Source organism: Monodelphis domestica, chromosome 6 (assembly GCF_027887165.1).
Source record: "Monodelphis domestica isolate mMonDom1 chromosome 6, mMonDom1.pri, whole genome shotgun sequence".
In the NCBI taxonomy this organism is placed as follows: Eukaryota; Metazoa; Chordata; class Mammalia; order Didelphimorphia; family Didelphidae; genus Monodelphis; species Monodelphis domestica.
Genome location: NC_077232.1, coordinates 140,334,433 through 140,353,284, shown reverse-complemented (window position 1 = coordinate 140,353,284; position 18,852 = coordinate 140,334,433). Strand labels below are relative to the sequence as shown.

General features: G+C 39.3%; 1 long non-coding RNA gene across 2 annotated transcripts in view; it reads left to right on the top strand.

Annotated features, from left to right (window-relative positions):
* LOC130455056 (uncharacterized) overlaps positions 1-18,852 on the top strand; it is a 92,937-nt gene that overhangs the window by 34,312 nt on the left and 39,773 nt on the right. The window lies entirely within an intron of this gene.

The following is an 18,852-nucleotide window of genomic DNA, read 5'->3' as shown; positions in this document are numbered from 1 at the left end:
TTGGAGGCTCCCATTGTTTCCACCATTGTGCCAATAATATTGCATTGTCTGGGTGGGTAGGTAATGAAACTAGAGAGTCAAGGCTCAGGGTAAGACAGGATGTCATTATGGGAAGTGGTTCCCTGATTGTCAATCTAGAGGATTTATGAATGAAGATCTCCAAAGCATGTCAGAGAGACTTTGAGCAATACAAGGGGATGGGGAGGAAACAAGCATTTATTAATTGACTCTTATGTGCAAGTGCTAATATTATCTCATTTGCTACAGATCCAAAAGCAATATCCGTACATATTGATTAATTTATTCCCCAAAAGTTTGCTGCTTTATCTGAGAAAGTTGTTCAGTGACTCTTGACTTAAATCTCACAAATTTACAGCATCAAGTGACATCAGAATGTTTTTCTAGAAAAAGGCTTTGGAATTCATCTAGTGTAGCCTTTATGGATTTAACAGAAATAAACAAATTTGTATTAAATGCCCACTCTGTATAAATTATGTCTTAGGTGCTAGCAGAGGAAACGAAACCTCATGGAGTTACTTTCCCAAGAATATCTTCCCAAGGCTACTTCCAATAGGTCCCATCTTTTTACAGGAAGCCTTTCCCAAGCCCTTTTCATTCTAATGCCTCCCTTCTGTGATTGCCAATTTATCATGTGCATATGTTGTTTGCACAAAGTTGCTGACTTCTTGTCTCTGCCATTAGACTGTAAACTCCTTGAGATCAGAGTCTGTCTTATGCCTCTCTTTATATTCCACTGTCTAGCACAGTGTTTGGCACATAGTAGGTACCTAATAAATGTTTGTTGACTGAAGAATAGAGTTAGGTAGTGGTGAGTATAATGGGGCCAATACCCAACTCTCTCCATTCTCAATCCAGAGACTTTGACTGTGCCCACACTGTTTTTCAGTCTTTAGTCTAGTAGTCTAGTAGACATGAGGAAACGACACACAGCAAAAAGTACACATAGCAATTTTTCTCAATGCTAACATGACATTTGGTAGACATTTACTCTGGAGTAAGCCTGGTCAGAAGACAGACCCAAGTCTTTCAGTCCCCAGATGTAGCAGCTGGGGCACTCAAACTTTAGAAGAATGGGAGAGAATCTCAGAATACCATAAATGGAGCATGGCATGTATTTTAATGATCTGGTCATCTCAGACAACTGATTATACTTGAACCCCCTATAAGTTAGGGAAGAACAGGAATAGCCATCCCATATTTTGCAGCAATACATGGTGTCTCTAGCCATCCTCTCACAAGAGTGGGGAGGAACAGGAGTGGAGAAAAAAGAGATTAGCAGTTATATGGTGCCTAAGATATGCCAGGTTCTGTTCCAAGCACTTAACAAAGATCTCATTTGATTGATCCTCACAACAACCCTACCAGGGAGGGGGCTGTTATTGTTCCCATTTTACAGTTGAGGAAATCAAGGCAAACAGATATGAAGTGACTTGCCCAGCATCACACAACCAAGTGTCTTGAGGCCAGATTTAAACTAGTCTTCTTGCCACCAGGTCTAGCATTCTATCTCTGAACCTTCTCTCTGCCTCTGCTAGAGAAAACACTAAGAGAAACACATGAAAAGTCTTAGCCATACCTTGAAAACTCCAGAGGGGATTAAAAAAAGTGTGGTCAAACTGTTCCTGATATCTAACAACTTCTCTGGTTCTTCTCCTTCCATCCTTCAAGATTAAATCTACTTTTTTTAAAGTCCTTACCTTCTGTCTTAGTATTAATACTGAGTATTGGCTCCAAGACAGACAAGCAATAAGGGCTAAGCAATTAGGACTAAGTGACTTGCCCAGGCTCACACAGTTTGGAAGTATCTGAGACCAGATTTGAATCAAAGACCTTCTGTCTCTTGACTCGGTGCTCTATCTACTGAACCACCTACCTGTTCCAGAGCAAATCTATTTAAAGGCATCCAGGGAGCAGTGAGTTTAATTTCTAAAAGTCATTAGTAGTGGCATATTCTTCTTTTTAAATGCTATAAAGAAGGCACAGTTTCTCAAATGATCCTTAGGTATCTATGGGCTTTTCAACTTGCTACCTTAACACCAACTTACCGAAACTAATAAAACATTGAGTGCAAAAGAGTACTATGTGCAGTGCTAAAACAATCAATAAATATTTATTGAATGCCTACTATGTGCTAGGGCCAGTGCTGGCTCTTCTGTGAGTATTCAGTATATTTTAACTAAATTTATTTTAGACAAATTGGTGGGAACTTTGGAATCTGGATATCAAGCACTGCAGAGGAAGCTGGGGAATGGCCAAACCAAGGACATAGGAACAGGAGCCAAAACAAGACCAATGGACAGACAATGGAAGGTACAGGATCCAGGCAAGAAGAATGGCAACCAAAGGAGGGGTAGAAGAGTATGAAACTTTGGGCATTTTCTCTGGCTACCTCCATGCCTAAAATGCTCTCCCTCCTCTATTCCACCTACTGCCTTCCCTGACTTCCAGTCTCAACCAAAATTTCACCATCTATAGGAAACCTTTCCCAACCCCTCTAAATTCCAGTGCTTTCCCTCCATTAATTATTTCATATTTATGTGGTATATAGCTTGCTTGTATATATTTGTTTGCATGATGTCTTCCGCATTTGATTGTGAACTCCTTTATGATAAGGAATGTTTTTTGCCTCTTTTTGTATTCCTCACACTTAGTACAATGCCTGGCACAAAGTTGGTGCTTAATAAATGTTTATTGATTGACTAATGGTTGTTCAAGGAGAAGACAACGTGTGTGACAACGACCCCTTATCCAAAGTTTCCTTTTAGATAGAAAGCTGGGATGTAACATCTTCATCATCCTTTGGGGCAATTCTGTTGGTCACACACACACACACACACACACACAGAGCAATCAGCTAATCCTAGTCTTTATTTTTCAATCACACAGAGTAGGTATTTAATAAAATTTTGTTGAATAAGTGAATGTAGATATTTGGGGAATTTCCTTTTAAAGGCTACTTAGCTATGAAACCTCCTTTTATGGAGATTTATCTGGGAACTATAACATACTTATGATTACATGTCAACATTACTGAGGTTTAGAGCCTCTTTGAAAAATCAGTAACTCCCCCACCCCAAGCGATGCTTTTAATAAAAAGCATTTTAAAAGTCTACTTCCTCTACTGAATTTGATTCTGCTTCCTTCCTCACCATGTCATGGAGGTGACCCTGGGTTCTTGAGGCACAAGCTCTGACTGTTCCTATGAACCTGGAAAGGCTTCAAGAATGTGGCTAGTGATGGACTAGCTTAGATAAATTCGGAGAGGCACTTTCACAGAGGATCAGGGACCAGAGGGTCAATTTCTTCTGACCACAGCAACTCAAGAAGACTTCCTGTTAAGGCATGTAAAGACAGGGGTCTGCACCAGTAGAAGAAATGGCCCCATCCTGTGAATCAGAGATCCTTTCAGTATTGAAAAAGTAAACATTCATGGAGGAATCTTTTAAAAGAATTCATTGGGTATAACGAAAAGTAATGTCTACTAACAAGAATGTGCTGTTTCCTCATGTGTTTTCAAAAACAATATAACAATGAGTGGCATAAGATTCTTTCTCTAGTCTCATTCTCTCTGTCTCTCTGTCTCTCCCTCCCTTCCAGGCATATCTTTTCCACCACCATTAGAAGAGCTAATATTGGCTTCCATTTACCAAAGATGTATGGATTCCATTTATGTTGTAGCCTCTTGGTTATTATTGGATAAGGTCAGAGAAACAGCTAGGCACACATACACATGTGGACACTGAGGAGAGCAAGGGAAGTGGAAGGGGGAGAGAGACAGAGACAGAAAGAGAGACAGAGGCAGAGACAGAGACAGAGCCAGACAGAAGGAGGCAGAAAGAGACAGAGACAGAGGAGGAGGGAAGGGGAGAGAGAGAGAGAGAGAGAGAGAGAGAGAGAGACAGAGAGAGAGACAGAGAGAGAGACAGAGAGAGACAGAGAGAGAGAGAGAGAGACAGAGAGACAGAGAGAGACAGAGAGAGACAGAGAGAGAGAGAGAGAGAGAGAGAGAGAGAGAGAGAGAGAGAGAGAGAGAGAGAGAGAGGCAGAGAGAAAGACAGAGAGGCAGAGACAGATACAGACAGAGAGACAGACAGACAGACAGACAGACAAGACAGAAACAGAGACAGAGACAGAGAGAAGCACTACATTAGAATCCCTATTTGTGACTTCATTATGTTGTGGTGCTGAGCCTGAGTTTTTATGAAGCTAGAAAATATTTAAATCAGCTCCACTGATGGATTGACTGCATATGGGTTGTCCCAAGACCAGTCTTGGATGAGCTTATGGCCAGGCTGACTTCAGACTTATAAAATTTTGTCACAGTGGCTCTCAAAGACTATCTACTGAGGCATGAGAAGGCTTAGGATTCATGTCATGTCAGTAGAAATACCTATAAAAATGAATTAGAGTTCTTGAATTTGGTTGAAGAGTAGCTAATTCAACTTGACAAAAGAAATATGAAAAGCTCTTCTGTATATTGTAGGACCTCAGACCTATGGGTAGAGGGGACTGTAGAGATCATCTTGTTGAACTCTAATTTTATTGATGAGGAAACTAAGGCCTGGAATGGTAAGGTAGCTTGTTAAAGGTCACTGCAGTGGCAAGTGGTAGAGTTGAGATTTGTACCCAGACCCTCTGACTCCAAAAAAACTACTCTTTCCACCATTTTTCATTGAGTCTATAAAATACCCACAATTTAAAAGAATGCAGTTAACAAAAAGAAGCCTTCATTTACCCTTCATTGGCTAGATTGAGTTTTCAGGGTGGTTATTTTCTTGCTCTCTTTTCCATTTGTCAACTATAATATTCTCTTTTAAGATACATTGACTCCTACTATAAGATTTTCATTTTTTGTGCATGTTTCTGAGATCATCAAAGACATCATTTCCTCATGTGACATTTATGTCTCATTGCAGCATAATCAACTGACCATTCTAAATCTGATTTGTTAGGTTATCTCAGACCCCTCAGGGTTTTTTAATGTTTTATCAATGTTTTTGCTCTTTACTTAAAATATAATTGCTATTTCTAATTGACTATCTTCTCCTGCCAAAAGAAACTCCTGTGACAAGAAAAAAAAGGAAGGGTTGTTATTGTTGTGGTGGTCTCCAGCTCATTATAAGAGGAGGAAAACAGGGTTAAGTGACTCCTCGCTAAAGGTCACACAGCTAGTACTTATCTGAAGTCACATTTGAACTCTGGTCTACTGACTCCAGACCCCCTGCACCACCTAGCTACTTTTGAATTAGTGTTAACTAGAGTTAAATGACTTTTGTATCACAACCATTGCCCGAAGCCCTGGCTGACTCCATTTATAAGTTTGTTCTCCTTCAAAGATTTAGTGACAGTATGACCTAAGTATGATTTTTGTATCAGTGGAAATTGTATATACTTTGAACTTTATCTCCCAGAATTATTCCTTCATCCCAAGATTCCTTTTCTCTTTTTGTTTACCTGCGTCTTTTACATTTGTATATATGTTTTCATGGCTCCTCCCTCACTCTCTTTTTTCACGTGTGAGGCTAGTGAGCTCTCTCTGTTTCTCTAGCCTTTTATTTTCCTTTACTTTATTACTGATAAATCATAACTATAATACTTGGAGTGTTTGGATATTAATTTTTTTAATTTACATTTTTTAAATCTTTTGGTTTTCTTGATTGTGGGCCTAGATTATTTTAAGTGCTCACCTAATGGAGAATGGCTTGTGTCTTTGTGTCTATTCCCACCTCGATGCTGTGGTTCCTCTAGCTCTCTTTGCCCTACCTTTCACTTAAAATGCTCCCTCTTCTCTTTTCTGCCAGGCCAGAGCCTGCCCACGCTCCAAGACCCAATTCAATTTCTGCCTGTATCAGGAATCTTCCCACACCCCATACTTCAATGATTTTTACCGTTTTCTGAAAATCACATTTTTTCTGCCATTGTCTGTACAGTAGAACCTGTCCACTTTTTGAGGTTATGTTTGAGAGTTTTGAGCTATTGAAGTAGAAGGTCAGATAACCCTTTGTCAAAGAGAATATTAATTCTGTATTCTGAATTTAAGCCCGGATCTTCCAGAAAAATGTTAATTAATTCATCATTGATCAATTTCTAAGAACTCTAGCATAGAGAGGGAGATGGCCAAATTGGCATCGTTACCCAAGCCTCCAACATGTTTTTCTGCCCCAAGATGATTTGAGGTAACATTTATAGGGATCCTGAACAAGGAGAGGATTGTAACATGTTAAAATACAGCTTGAGGTTAACATCCCTGAATACTCACTGAATAGTCGTTACTGGGTTCCTTCCTGGACTACTCCCCTCAAGGACTGAAAAAGATTTCCACTCTGCTAGTCGATATCTTAACCCTGAATGCCAAAGATGACAGTGCTTCTGTCTGTATGAGGGGCTGCGGGGGCACTGATCTAAGTTAGAAAAGACAACTTTGGGCATCACCCTTAATCTATTTCCCTAAGAAAGGTCCTCCATTCTTGGTTTTCAGCAGTCTATTCCTAAACATGTAAAATCACACAATAAAAGCTATGAAATTTATAGGGGAAATAGGATTGTGGGCACACTTGAAAGCTGGGCCTGTACTCCAATGACCCCAGTTAGACTGGAAAAACCTCAAGCAGGTTGGGTAGGCTAAAACTCCAGGGCTGTGTGGGGAAGAGAAAGATGAGGTTGGTGACCATGGAGAAGAGTGAATCATAAGACAAACCACCCCACCTCTGCCCTCAGTGCCTATTGCACTAGAAGAGAAACAGTAAATCTGATACTCTACCTTGACAAAGACTTGATGTTTGCTTGCGGAAATAGATTTTGGAAGGGTCAACCCTTCCAAACTTGTGAGTTATCATGAAGTTCTTTGTTTTTTTTACTCCATATTCTTCAGGAACAAAATCCCTCATGATAAGCAAAAAGGAAATCTAAGTTATGCTTAAATTGCTCCCTAATATATCAATCACATTGGAACAAATTTGCATTTTCAAAACAAGCATTACAGCAGAACCAACTGTACTTTTAAATAGAAAAAAGTCTGGAAAGGTGTTTTAGATTAGAGAATAGATATTTCTTTTCTTTTTTTTTACTTTTAAACATTATTTTATTTGGTCATTTTCAAACATTATCCATTGGAAACAAAGATCATTTTCTTTTCCTGCCCCCCTCCCACCACCCCTCCCATAGCCGACGTGCAATTCTACTGGGTATCACATGTGTCCTTGCTCTGAACCCATTTGAGAATACATATTACTTTTTTTTTTAATTTTTAAATTTTATAATATTTTATTTGATCATTTCCAAGCATTATTCATTAAAGACAAAGATCATTTTCTTTTCCTCCACCCCCACCCCCATAGCCGACGTGTGATTCCACTGGGTATCACATGTGTTCTTGATTCGAACCCATTGCCATGTTGTTAGTATTTGCATTAGAGTGTTTGTTTAGAGTCTCTCCTCTGTCATGTCCCCCCAACCGCTGTAGTCAGGCAGTTGCTTTTCCTCGGCGTTTCTGCTCTCGCAGTTTGTCCTCTGCTTATGAATAGTGTTTTTTCTCCTAGATCCCTGCAGATTGTTCAGGGACATTACACCACTACTAATGGAGAAGTCCATTACGTTCGATTATACCACAGTGTGTTTGTCTCTATGTACAATGTTCTCCTGATTCTGCTCCTCTCGCTCTGCATCACTTCCTGGAGGTCGTTCCAGTCTCCATGGAATTCCTCCACTTTATTATTCCTTTTTGCACAATAGTATTCCATCACCAACATATACCAAAATTCGTTCAGCCATTCCCCAATTGATGGGCATCCCCTCATTTTCCAATTTTTGGCCACCACAAAGAGCACAGCTATGAATATTCTTGTACCACATTATCTCTTTGGGGTACAGACCCAGCAGTGGTATGACTGGATCAAAGTGTAGACATTCTTTTATCACCCTTTGGGCATAGTTCCAAATTGCCCTCCAGAATGGTTGGATCAGTTCACAACTCCACCAGCAATGAATTAATGTCCCCACTTTGCCACATCCCCTCTAGCATTCATTACTTTCCTTTGCTGTTATGTTAGCCAATCTGCTAGGTGTGAGGTGATACCTCAGAGTTGTTTTGATTTGCATCTCTCTGATTATAAGAGATTTAGAACATTTCTTCATGTGCTTATTAATAGTTTTGATTTCTTTATCTGAAAACTGTCTATCCATGTCCCTTGCCCATTTATCAATTGGAGAATGGCTTGGTTTTTTATACAATTGATTTAGCTCTTTATAAATTTGAGTAACTAAACCTTTGTCAGAGGTTTCTATGAAGATTTTTCCCCCAATTTGTTGTTTCCCTTCTGATTTTAGTTACATTGGTTTGGTTTGTACAAAAGCTTTTTAATTTGATGTAGTCGAAATTATTTATTTTACATTTTGTGATTCTCTCTATGTCTTGCTTGGTTTTAAAGTCTTTCCCCTCCCAAAGGTCTGACATGTATACTATTCTGTGTTTACCCAATTTACTTATGGTTTCCTTCTTTATGTTTAAGTCATTCACCCATTTTGAATTTATCTTGATGTAGGGTGTGAGGTGTTGATCAATTCCTAATCTCTCCCACACTGTCTTCCAATTTTCCCAGCAGTTTTTATTGAATAGTGGATTTTTGTCCCAAAAGCTGGGATCTTTGGGTTTATCGTATACTGTCTTGCTGAGGTCACTTGCCCCCAGTCTATTCCTCTGATCCTCCTTTCTGTCTCTTAGCCAGTACCAAATTGTTTTGATGACTGCTGCTTTGTAAGATAGTTTAAGGTCTGGGACTGCAAGGCCTCCATCATTTGTGTTTTTTTTTTCATTATTTCCCTGGATATCCTTGATCTTTTATTATTCCAAATGAATTTTGTTATGTTTTTTTCTAAATCAGTAAAGAAATTTTTTGGTAGTTCAATGGGTATGGCACTAAATAAATAAATAAGTTTGGGTAGGATGTTCATTTTTATTATATTGGCTCATCCTATCCATGAGCAGTTAATGTTTTTCCAATTGCTCAAGTCTAGTTTTAGTTGTGTGGAGAGTGTTTTGTAGTTGTATTCATATAGTTCCTGTGTTTGTCTCGGGAGATAGATTCCTAGGTATTTTATTTTGTCTAAGGTGATTTTGAATGGGATTTCTCTTTCTAGTTTTTTCTGCTGAGCTGTGTTGGAGAGATATAGAAATGCTGATGACTTATGTGGGTTTATTTTGTATCCTGCAACTTTGCTAAAGTTGTTGATTATTTCAATTAGCTTTTTGGTTGAGATTCTAGGATTCTTTAAGTAGATCATCATGTCATCTGCAAAGAGTGATAACTTAGTCTCCTCCTTGCCTATTTTGATGCCTTCAATTTCTTTTTCTTCTCTAATTGCTACTGCTAGTGTTTCTAGTACAATGTCAAATAGTAGAGGTGATAATGGGCATCCTTATTTCACTCCTGATCTTATTGGGAATGCATCTAGTTTATCCCCATTGCAAATGATATTAGCTGATGGTTTTAGATATATACTGTTTATTATTTTTAGGAACGACCCTTCTATTCCTATGCTTTCTAGTGTTTTTAATAGGAATGGGTGTTGTATTTTATCAAAGGCTTTTTCTGTGTCTATTGAGCTAATCCTGTGGTTCTTGTTGGTTTGCTTGTTGATGTGGTCAATTATGTGGATGGTGTTCCTAATATTGAACCAGCCCTGCATCCCTGGTATAAATCCTACTTGATCATGGTGGATGACCCTTCTGATCACTTGCTGGCGTCTTTTTGCTAGTATCCTATTTAAGATTTTTGCATCTATATTCATTAGGGAGATTGGTCTATAGTTTTCTTTCTCTGTTTTTGACCTGCCTGGTTTTGGAATCAGTACCATGTTTGTGTCATAAAAGGAGTTTGGTAGAACTCCCTCTTTGCTTATTATGTCAAATAGTTTGTATAGTATTGGGATTAACTGTTCTCTGAATGTTTGATAGAATTCACTGGTGAATCCATCAGGCCCTGGGGATTTTTTCTTAGGAAGTTCTTTGATGGCTTGTTGGATTTCATTTTCTGATATGGGATTATTTAAGAATTCTATTTCTTCTGTTAGTCTAGGCAGTTTGTATTTTTGTATATATTCATCCATATCACCTAAATTGGTTTATTTATTGCCATATAATTGGGCAAAGTAATTTTTAATGATTGCCTTAATTTCTTCTTCATCAGAGGTGATGTCCCCCTTTTCATCTTTGCTGCTGTTAATTTGCTTTTCTTCTTTCCTTTTTTTAATTAGATTGACCAGTACTTTGTCTATTTTGTTTGTTTTTTCAAAGTACCAGCTTCTTGTCTTATTTATTAAATCAATGGTTCTATCACTTTTGATTTTATTAATTTCTCCCTTAATTTTTAGGATTTCTAGTTTGGTTTTCTGCTGGGGGTTTTTAATTTGATCGCTTTTGAATTTTTTTATTTGCATTTCCAATTGATTGATCTCTGCTCTCCCTAATTTGTTAATATTTGCACTCAGGGATATGAATTTACCTCTGATTACCGCTTTGGCTGCATCCCAAAAGGTTTGAAAGGATGTCTCGCCATTGTCATTTTCCTCGGTGAAATTATTAATTGTTTCTATGATTTCTTCTCTAACTAAGATTTTGGAGTATCATATTGTTTAATTTCCAATTAGTTTTTGATTTGGTTTTCCATGTACCATTACTGATCATTATTTTTATTGCCTTGTGATCTGAAAAGGCTGCATTTATTATTTCTGCTTTTCTGCATTTGTGTGCCATGTTTCTGTGACCTAATGTATGGTCAATCTTTGTGAATGTGCCATGTGGTGCTGAGAAGAAGGTGTATTCCTTTTTATCCCTATTTATTTTTCTCCATATGTCTATTAATTCTAATTTTTCTAAGATTTCATTCACTTCTTTTATCTCTTTCTTATTGATTTTTTTATTTGATTTATCTAAATTTGATAATGGTTGGTTCAAGTCTCCCACTAATATGGTTTTACTGTCTATTTCTTCCTTCAATTCTCCTAGTTTCTCCATTAGAAATTTGGGTGCTATATTATTTGGTGCATACATGTTGATTAGTGATATTTCCTCATTATCTAAAGTCCCTTTTAACAAAATATAATTACTTTCCCTATCCCTTTTGATCAGGTCTATTTTTGCTTTGGCTTTATCAGATATCATGATGGCAACTCCTGCCTTCTTTCTGTCAGTTGAGGTCCAGAAGGTCTTACTCTATCCTTTAATTCTGTCCTTAAGGGTGTCTACCCGCCTCATGTGTGTTTCTTGAAGACAACATATGGTAGGGTTTTGGATTCTAATCCATTCTGCTATTTGTTTACATTTTATGTGAGTTCATCCCATTCATGTTCAAAGTTATGACTGTCACTTGTGGACTCCCTGGCATTTTGATATCCTTCCCTAATTCTAACCTTTCTTCTTCAGCTCTACCTTTTAGTCCAGTGATTTACTTTAAATGAGTCCCCCTTGTCCCCTCCCTTGATATGTTTCCCTTTCTAGTCCCTCCCTTTTTGTTCCCTTCCCCTTCCCCCTCTTCTTCCCTCCCTTTTTTGTGTTCCCTCCCCCCTACTCCCCTTGGTTTTTCCTTCTCCCTTCCCTTGTTGGGTAAGATAGAATTCAAGATCCCAATGGATCTGGATGTTCTTTCCTCTCAGAGTTGATTTCCCTGAGAGTAAGGTTTAAGTAGAAACTCTCTTCCTCTCCTTCTTATAGGAGTTTTCTTCCCCTCCCCTTCCCATGTGAATCTTTGTGTGAGAAAGATTATTCTATTTGGTCTTTCTTTTCCCCCTATTTACACATTACACTTTCCCCACATGTTAATATACATAGATTGATATAAATGTAGTCCTTATAGAAGAGAGTTTGAGTAAAAGAAAAAGATAACATTTTTCTCCTTTTCCCTTTCCTTCATATTTACCTTTTCAGGTATTCCATCCCCTTTGATTTTAGATATCAAACTTTCCACAGAGCTCTGGTCTTTTCTTTGCAAAAACTTGGAAATCTTCTGTTTTGTTAAATGCCCATACTTTCCCTTGGAAGTATATAGTCAGTTTTTTTTTTATCATACGTTTGTGTTATCATGTAACACATTTTCATATTCATCATGTTGCGAAAGAATAAACATATTACATATACAAGAAAAAACTCTTGAAGAAAAAATGAAAAATGGCATGCTTCCATTTGCCATTACACAAATTGTTCAGATTCCATTGTTCTTTCTCTGCTGGTGGATGGAATTTTTCATCATCAGTCCCTTGGAGTTGTCCATGATCATTGCTAGTGAAGTCATTCATCGTTGGTCATTATACAATATTGCTGTTACTATGTACAGTGTTCTGCTTTTACTCATTGCACTTTGTATCATTTCATATAGGTTCTTCCAGGTTTTCTTATGATCATTCTGCTTGTTATTTCTTACTGTGCTCCATCACAATCATATGCCACAACTTGTTCAGTCTTTCTTTGATTGATGGATATACCTTCAGTTTCCAATTCTTTGCCACCACAAAAAGAGCTGCTATAAATATTTTTGTATAAATAGATCCGTTACCCCTTTCTTTAATTTTTTTTTTGGGACACAGATCTCATAATGATGTTACTGAGTCAAAGGGTATGCACAATTTTATAGTCCTTTAGGCATGGTTCCAAACTGCTCTCCAGAATGGTTGCATCAGTCTACAATTCCACCAACAGTGTATTAGTATCACAACTTTCCCACATTCCCTCCAACATTATGTAGAAAGTTTTGATAATTATTTTATTTCTTCTCTTTTTTGAATAAGCTGTGTTTCATTTTAGTTGTGGTAATTTGATTATCTATTCTTTCTCTCTTTTTAAACAGGTTAGCTAAAAGGTTTAAGAAACTATTTTGAAAATCTTTATTTAAAACTTTATTAAAAGATCTAGTTTTAGTTTGCTCATTTTCACAATCATTTTGTTTTCTATTTGTAACCTCAGTCCCAAAGCCCCTTGGTATAGGATTCTCTCCTTATTGGTATAGATCAACATTCAGGGATGTGTGTGTGTGTGTGTGTGTGTCTGTGTTTGTGTGTGTGTGAAGTTAAAGAGAATTCACTAAGACTGAAGAGATCTCCTTTTCTAGCTCTCTCATAAACACTATGGGCCTCTCATACAGGACCAGAGAAAGTGAAACTTCCAGGATAATACCAAGATTATGAAGCTGGGATACCAGTGATTTCTTTGATAGAAAGAGAAGTTTGGAAGAGGCAAGGATTTAAGGGGAAAGAAAAATTCCATCTTGAACATGTCTCTAGGACATTGAATTGGAAATGTCCAGTAAACTTATTGGTGATCTATCTGAAGCTTGAGGACTTGAACTGAACCTATGTAAATCTGAGAGTCATCTGCAGGGAGATGATCATTAAGCCTATGAGAGCTGATGATGTTGTTAGGAGAGACACTGTAAAGGGAGAAGAGAAGACCCAAGACAGAATTTTAACAAATCTGTATATTTAGGGGGGCTGACTTAAATGATAGGCCAACAAAAGAGTCCATGAAGCATCTAGAGCTTGAAAGGAACTTTAAAATCATCTAGTCCAAACACCTCAATTTACAGATGATGAAATCAAATCTCAGAGAAGTGAAACGACTTATCTAAGGTCATATCTAAGGTCATGGTTTTTTTTCTTTTTTAATTAATAGAAATTGTGTACAGGTACCCCAGCTCCTTCCTCCTCTCCCACACTACTGGATCTGTTGGATCTGTTCATAGTTCTACCACCAGTGTATCAGTGTTCCTACTTTTCCACATCCATAGAACCATAGAGGGCATCATCTGGAAAACACATCTATATAGATTATATCTTCTGGGTTTCCTCTTCTCAGTTCATTCACTGGAGGTGAGCATTCACAAGTTATTCAAATATTGAATCTGTAGCTGCATATATTGTTATTTTGATTCTATTCATTTTACTCTATTCTATTCATTCCTTAAGGGTAAGAGTATTAAAAATTGTATCAGCATGTAATCTTTTCAGGTATTCCTTGCTCTTTGATTTTCGGTATCAAACTTTCCACAGAGCTCTGGTCTTTTCTTTGCAAAAAGTTGGAAGTCTTCTATTTTGTTGAATGCCCATACTTTCCCTTGGAAGTATATAATCAGTTTTGCTGGGTAGCTGATTCTTGGTTGGAGACCCAGCTCTCTTGCCTTTCTGAAGATCATGTTCCATGCCTTACGATCATTCAGAGTAGAACTTGCAAGGTCTTGTGTGACCCTGATTGGCATTCCTTTATATCTAAATTGTCTTTTTCTGGCTTCCTGTAGGATTTTTTCTTTTGTTTGATAGCTTTGGAATTTGGCAATTACATTCCTGGGAGTTGTCTTTTGGGGGTTTAGTGTAGAAGGTGTTCTGTGAGCTCTGTCAGTGGCTGTATTGCCCCCTTGTTCTAGAATCTCTGGGCAATTTTCTTTGATTATATCTTGTATCACCATGTCCAGTTTGGTGTTTATTTCTGGCTTTTCTGGGAGTCCAATTATTCTTAAATTCTCACTTCTCCCTCTATTTTTCAGATCTATCACCTTGTCGGTGAGATATTTTATGTTTTCTTCTAATTTCTTGGTGTTTTGGCTTTGCTTTATTAGTTCTTGCTTTAAAGCCTGGTTTTCTTTTACAGTTTGGTCAAACTGGTTTTGTAGATGCGTGAATTTCTTTTGCATTATTTCCCACTCTTCCTCCCAGAAGGCTTCCATCTTTTTGGTCATTTCTGATTCAAATTCTTCATGGGTTTGGGGAGAGTTTCCATTTCCTTTGGAAGATTTTGGAGCATTTTCTTGTATATCTTCTTCTATCTGCTCTGTATTTTGTATTTTGGCTCCATAGAATGTTTCCAAGGTCGCCCCTTTCTTCTTATTTTTCTTGGTATTTTGGGGCTTCTGTGCTTCTGTGGAGTTTGCCATCTCTGAATGTGGAGGTTTACCTTTTCTTATCTCTGTCTGGTGTTCAGAGGCTTTAGTCCTGGGCAGATTGTCGGTTCTATGAGCTTTCCCTGGGTTAAACTGAATATGCCTCACTGGAACTGGAATGGAAGGGTCGGACCATGTTGCTTTCCGGAAGTTGCCTTCAGAATCGCTGGCCGTGAGGCTGTTTCGTCGGCCTGCGGGGGGGATGGGCTGCAGCTTCCCCAAGCTCCGAGGACAGGGACTTTCACTGAGACTTGGATAGCAGGATCCAGCCTGTGAGGCTGTCTTGCTCCAGGCAGTGACTTTCACTGGGACTCGGATAGAAGGCCCTGAGGGTTGTTGTTTGGAGGACCCTGCTCTCTGAGCTGGGCCGGGCTGCGGCTTCCCGGAGCCTTGGACTCTGCACTCCTACCCCTTAGGTCCGAGTGATCTCGGGTTCTGGCTTTTGAGGGGAGCCGTACCTTTTGATCTGGGTCCAGGTCCAGGAGGAGGGTTCCCAGGGTCTGTGCTGTTGATCGTTTTGAATTTCGGCGCCTTAGGAGCTTATAGTTTGAGATCGGTCGGGAAGGGTTTTCCGGAGATCTGAACTTTAGCTTTCTCTAAGCCGCCATCTTAACCGGCTATATAGTCAGTTTTGATGGGTAGCTGATTCTTGGTTGAAGGCCCAGCTCTCTTGCCTTTCTGAAAATCATGTTCCATGCCTTACGGCCATTCAGAGTGGAAATTGCAAGGTCTTGTGTGACCCTGATTGGCATTCCTTTATATCTAAATTGTCTTTTTTCTGGCTTCTTGTAAGATTTTTTTTTTTTGCTTGAAAGTTTTGGAATTTGGCAATTACATTCCTGGGAGTTATCTTTTGGGGATTTAGTGTAGAGGGTGTTCTGTGACCTCTTTCAGTGCCTGTATTGCCCTCTTGTTCTAGGATCTCTGGGCAATTTTCTTTGATTATATCTTGTATTACGATGTCGAGTTTGCTGTTTATTTCTGGATTTTCTGGTAGTCCAATTATTCTTAAATTGTCTCTTCTCCCTCTATTTTCCAAGTCTATGACCTTGTCAGTGAGATATTTTATGTTCTCTTCTAATTTCTTGGTCTTTTGGCTTTGCTTTATTAATTTTTGCTCATTGTCTTCGAGTTGCCTAATTCTGACCTTTAAAGCCTGGTTTTCCTTTTCACTTTGGTCAAACTGGTTTTGTAGATGCGTGAATTTCTTTTGCGTTATTTCCCACTTTTTCTCCCAGAAGGCTTCCATCTTTTTGATCCTTTCTGATTCAGATTCTTCATGGGTTTGTGGAGAGTTTCCATTTCCTTTGGAAGGTTTCGGAGCATTTGCTTGTGTTTCTTATTCTATCTCCTCTGTATTTTGTATTTTTGCTCCATAAAATGTGTCCAAAGTCACCCCCTTCTTCTTGTTTCTTTTGGAATTTTGGGGCTTTTGTGCTTCTGTGCTGTTTGCCATCTCTATCTGAGTGGGGAGGACTAGCTTTTCTTATCTCTGTCTGGTGTTCAGAGGTTTTAGCCCTAGGCAAATTGTCTGTTCTATGCAGTTTTTGTTCTGTCTTCCCGTGGAAGCCAGGAATTGCTGGTGTTTCCATGTTACTGCCCTCCTCAGTTTCCTCCCGATGCTTCTCCGTTGCCTTACTTCCACACTCTGAGCCTGGCTTGGCACCCTCTGCAAGGTGTTTTAATGCCTTTGCCGGCCAGAAGACTCAGCACTGAGAGGGGAGGGGCCGCGGCTTGCAGGATCTTCACCAGCTCCTGATAGGATTAGCTTTCCCTGGGTTGAACTGAGTATGCCCTGAGGCAGGGACCTTCCATGAGACTCGGATGGAAGGATCCAGCCAGGGGGTTACAGGCTCCCCCCGTCTCTCTCTGTTTCCCTGCTGTCTGTGTTGGTTGCCCCCTTGTCTGAGTCAGTTTGTTTTCAGGAAGCGGCCTTCAGGATAGCTGGCCCTGAGGCTCTGAGGTTCCCTCTGCTGCCTTGGACTCAGCGCTCTGGGTTGGGGGGTATGGGTCCTGGGACCTTCCTTCTGCCTACCCCTTAGGTCTGAGTGATCTCGGGTTCTGGCTTTGGGGGGGGCATACCTTTTGATCCAGGTCCAGGAGGAGGATTCCCGGGGTCTATGCTGTTGTTCGTTTTGAATTTCGGTGCCCTAGGAGCATATAGCTTGAGATCGGTAAGGAAAGGTTTCTGGAGATCTGAACTTTAGCTTTCTCTAAGCTGCCATCTTGACCGGAAGTACGAGAATAGATATTTCTTAATATTTTCAGTTGAACTTGAAATGAGATTTTTATTATGCTTCCATACCATATTCACACTGAATCTGTTCCCTTGCTTTTCCCCTAAAAGAATAAAACAATTCTTCTGCCTATGAGCCTGGTGGAGGATCTATGTGGAATTAGAGATGTAAAAATGCTCCATTCTAAAATATAATTAAAAGCTCAAGAGTGGGTTTTTTTTTCCATTTTAACACTATAAGGATCTGTGATTTTGTCATCATGGTCTAGTCCCTCTACCAAAGCAGATTACTACCCTTCTGCAACTTCATAGATGGTTGGGAAGAATTGCAGTGAGCATAAATATCACCTCTTGGTTGCCAATCTGGTGATATGCTTCTATCTACTTAGGCTGATCCTTAGGGGTCCTTATTACATTTCTGACCCCATAGTTGAAGCCTGTCCAGCTTAGTGAGACCTCCAGAACTTGAGCTCCCTGGGCATATCTTTTGAGAATCCTAGACTCACCACCACACCATGATGAGATATTATGCTATCAAAGGGTAATTGTAAGGCAGGGGGTTGAGTTAGGTGGTTCTGTGGTTTGAGAACCATGCCCATGGATGGCCTGAGACACTTCCCAGATGTGTGACCTTGGGCAAGTCACTTAACCCCCATTGCCTAGCCCTTACCACTCTTCTGCCTTGGAACCAATACCAGTATTGACTCCAAGAGGGAAGCTAAGTTGTTTGTTTGTTTTTTAACAAATTCTTAGTATTGATTCTAAGACAGAAGGTAAGAGTTTAAATTTTTTTATAAAGTTTTATAAGGACATAAATTTTAAGTTGGAAGAGAACTTGAAGACTATCTAATCTATCTGCATTACAGATGAAGAAACCAAGGCAAGAAAATTTAAATAATTTGCCCAAGGTGACACAGGTATCATGAAATTTAAGAATTAAGGAACTTCTAAGGCCATCTAATATAACTCATACACTCAAAGAATCCCCACTATAATATTCTCTTTGGGCGGTTGTCTACCTTCTGCTTGCAGACTACCTAGGAGGAGGAACACACCATATCTTGAGGCATCCATTCCCCTTTTGGGACAGCACTGTTAAGAAGAGTCTTTTTTCTTGTTAAAACTGCCAACCAGTCTATATTGGACCATTCACAACCTCCATGCTTTGCTCTTGGCCTGATAGAAAAAGGATGGTACCTTTTCTACACAACAGCCCTCTGGATATCTAGGGACAGCTAGTATGTTTCTTCTGAATTTCCTCTTCTCTAGGCTAATACAGCCTGTTCCTTCAGCCTATTCTCATCTGATATGTGCGCAGGGTCCTCTGTCTGTTCTGCTTGTCTTTCGTAAAGCGTGGCACCCCAAACTGACCATAACACTCCAGATGAAGGCTAATGAACCAACCAAGCCCTGTGGTATTACCACTCCTACTTCCATTCCAGTAGGCTGTGCCCCCTTAATGCATCTCAAGACAGAATTAGAGCTCTTCAGCTGCTATATCACACTGAAAGGTTCATATAGATCTTGTAGATCACTAAACCCTCCAGAAAGTTTTCAGAACAACTGCTAGGTAACTGTGCCAAGGAATAAGGGGCTGAGCTGGGGTTTTACCCCAGGGCTTCTCTTTCCAAACCCAGTGCTCTGCCCTCTGCTCTATGCTCCATCATTTGCACAGGT